The 3,566-nt window shown below is 47.0% G+C and overlaps 1 protein-coding gene across 1 annotated transcript in view; it reads left to right on the top strand.

Moving 5' to 3' along the window:
* TMSB4X (thymosin beta 4, X-linked) overlaps window positions 1-3,566 on the top strand; it is a 58,766-nt gene that overhangs the window by 1,562 nt on the left and 53,638 nt on the right. The window lies entirely within an intron of this gene.

Raw genomic sequence — 3,566 nt, 5'->3', positions numbered from 1 at the left:
CAGCGCCGCCCCTGCCGCTCCCATCTGCCTGGCTGGCGGGGAAGGGGACAGCTTGCATGTTGGTGAAGGAAGGAGCTGGGTGGGACGAGGGTGAAATCTAGAGTTAAAACCAAGCTGGTTCAAGGGGTCCTGCGGGCTGTAAAATGCAGTTTAATCAGAGTGCCATTTTTTTTTGTTCAAATGATTTTAATTATTGGAATGCACAATTTTTTTAATATGCAAATAAAAAGTTTTAAAACCTGGCTGGTGTGACGTGTGTGGTGTCTGGGAGGAGTGCCTGGTTCCGCGGCGGAACCCTTTGGGAAAGGGTCTCACTGGGGAGCGGGGAGCGATAAATAAGGAACATCTGGTAAAAGGGGTTTCATGCTGGTGTGTGCGATACCTCAGCGGTGCTGGGTAACCGGGAGGTCATTTTCTTAGGGTTGAGTTCCTAGCATGAATTATATAAAAACAGATAAAGATACATTTGCAGTTCTTTATAGAGTGACAAGCCAATGCTGAATTGTACCGGATTGAGAAAAAAAACCATAATTCACAGCACAATGTCTTAGGTGTGAAATTGAACTTGGCCTGTGAGCGAATTACCAACACGGACACGACAGGATTTACGCATTCCCGTCCGTTAGGGAAAATACATTTTTCACAGCTGTTTCGTCAAAGGATTCCACACATGTTTTTCCTCATCTAATGGGTTCTAATTAGAGTTCAATATTTAAAACTGCTTTTAGAAAATAAGTGCACTTACAATGAATAGGATTTTAAAACTCTCACATAATAAAGCCGTTGGATGAAGCCAGGGTTGAAACTGGTGCCACGTTTAAGTTTAGTAGGACTGCACTGGCTCATCTCCAGGGCTTCTTGGCTTTCTTGAGTCCAGAACTTCTCAATCACTTTGAAGTGCCTATTTGAACTGGTGGCTTTGGGGGGAAAGCCAAGCTCTGTATGTGGGCATCTCATGTACAGAAAGGGAGCTAAGGAGTCAGTATTCAGTGGGAACATTTAGGGAGGGTCGTTTCCCCAATATCTCCGCAAAGCTAAGGTTGCCAGTGCAAGTGTCCAAGAAGTTCAACTCGCCCCCGCCCCAAAAGAAACTGACTTATGAAAACCTCCTTATTGAAGGAGAGGTGGGGGGCAATTGTTGATCATTATTAAGCAGGTCCATTTCCTTTCCTTTGCTCAACACTTATTTTGAGAAATGCACAGGAAACCATTTACCTGTGGTTGAGACAAGCAACCGCAGCAGCAGCTAGAAGCCTTTATCTGCATTGCAAGGGAGGGGACGTGTACCCAAGGCTACAAAACCCGACGGGCCACAGCTGCGCAGTGAGCACAGAGGTCTGGAGCCTGCCCTGCGGCCCTGCATTTTTTTTCCTGCTGCAAGGAAGGGCGTGGGCAGATGGAGCGTGCCCCAGGCACAAAGAGACACCGGGCCGCCCTTCGCTGTGTGCACTTTTCAAACAATGCAAAGATGAAGGAGGATTTGAGATGGACATGGCTCCAGGGCTCCTCCTTTTAAAAGGAAAAAAATGAGCATTCAGGGGGAAGGGGTGATCTTTGAAGTCCAGGGGATGGATGGAAGAGTAGTCCTTTCTCTCCTGGGAGGTCAAAGCTAACATGGAGGGAGAGAAAGAAAGAAAAAAAAGTGAAATGAACAATCTGGTAACGATTGCATTTTGGCTGCTTAGTGCGCGTGGGCTGGGCCAATTCAGAAGCTTCTGCACATACCGCCCTGAACTGCGTGTGGGGATGGGGGTGGGAGAGGCTACTTTTTATTTTATTTTAATTTGATGGGGGAAGTGAAGTCTGTTTTCTTCCCAGGAGAGAACCTTCCCAGAAGGGCCGGGGTATTTCTGAGCCAGTCCGGGGTTTTTACGCTGCTACTTAGGAGATAGTGTTTGAAAAGGACGTCTTTCTCCCCGATACCAGGGGACCTGAGGTTCACCATTCAAATGGGGGATCGTCTCAAACGAAGGAGCCCCTGCACCCCCACATCTTTGAGTCCCTCCGTACACCCAGGAGGCAACAGGCCAAGGGAGGTGAAGTAAGAGCCGAGGGCCCCACGGCCCTGCCTGGGACTTCTGCAAATTTTGAACCGACAGGCCTAATAACGCAAAATAGGGGAAGCAAGAGGCCCAGCAAAGGCTCCCAGGGCAGACTAACTCTTTCCTAAATCCCACAGATTCCTCAACCATCGCAGCCACGTTTGCAGCCCCCAAAGGACGGCGTTTTAAAGCTACAGGATCCTTCCAGAACAACACAGTTCTTGGGCTGCGTGTGCAAGGAGGGGGGGTGTGTGCGGTGGGGGTTGCGTGTGTAGGGGAGAGGGGGCATGCAAAGTCCTAATGACCCCCGAGCCTCGCCCCTGTCCAGGGCCTCTTCCAGCGCTGGCCTCCTCCCACAACCTGGGACTTAGATACTGTCTCCTTTAAATGCACCAGGGAGATCAGTGGATTTCCCTAAAGAAGCATCTAACTCCCCAAGACACGAAAAAGAACTTTCGATTCTTTCTCAATGTATGGGGCCCGTTTTCTGCAACATCACGGTCCCCCAAATAAAGAACTCTTCCGCCTCTCTTAGCTCAAGAATGTGAATGGAAAACATAACGCTTCATCCCGTTGAAAGCACTTAGAGCTTGATTTACCCGAGTAACACCTTCCCGGGCCTAACGAGAGAGAAAGAAAATGACCCTCCCCCACCCCCCATTTCTCACTTTTAAGAGAGACTGACACTGCAATCTAGGAGAATTAAACACACCAATTTGAGGTTCAACTGGATTTTATTTGCATGTAATGAGAAGAGGCTAAATTACAAATTTAAGACCCAGATGTGCAGTGAAGTAAACGAAGGAGAAAATATGTTTCGGAGACGTCTAGTTACCTGGCTGGTTTTTAACTCTTATCTCTCTAGTCACATTGCTAGCGCCATGCCTACTCGGTTTCTGAGACTTTTGTGGGCAGGGGCTGCGCCCTCTACGTTCATATTCGTATATTCTCTTATGGCCAGTAGTGTCTCACCTAGTAATGAACGCATATTAGGGCTTCCACATACACTCTCCCCCCTTCATTGTTGGAGATGCTACTTAACATGGTGTTTTGGGCTAACCATCGAATACGTGAGTGTCCTGTGAGACAGCACAATTTTAAATATATTTTTACAAACATTTAAAGAGCTTTGAATGCTCATTTGCCACTGTCCCTGGTTGTGCTGATTTTGAGTCGATGCTTATAGCCAACTACATGTTATTGAGCTCGTGCACTAGGTCATTAGGTGACCCCCACCAATATGTATTAACTGTGTAATGCCTGCCCGGTGTTTTATCGCCACAGAGATACAGTTGTAAATAAGACATAGCTCCAGCCCTCACGTGTCTTTCTTGGTTAAAGGTGCTTTTTTCATCTGAATCTGAGAGGAAAAGGCTAAGACGTTATTGTTCCCCATTTTTAGGGTGAATCCTGAGTGGTTCTCAGCCTTGGCTGCACATTAGAATCACCTGGGAATCTTTTTTTAAAAAAATATATTTTATTGATTTTTTACAGAGAGGAAGAGGGAGAGATAGAAATATCAAT

Source organism: Myotis davidii, unplaced genomic scaffold (assembly GCF_000327345.1).
Source record: "Myotis davidii unplaced genomic scaffold, ASM32734v1 scaffold1277, whole genome shotgun sequence".
NCBI classification, from domain to species: domain Eukaryota; kingdom Metazoa; phylum Chordata; class Mammalia; order Chiroptera; family Vespertilionidae; genus Myotis; species Myotis davidii.
The sequence above is the reverse complement of the archived record's forward strand: the minus strand, read 5'-3'. Positions and strand labels throughout refer to the sequence as shown.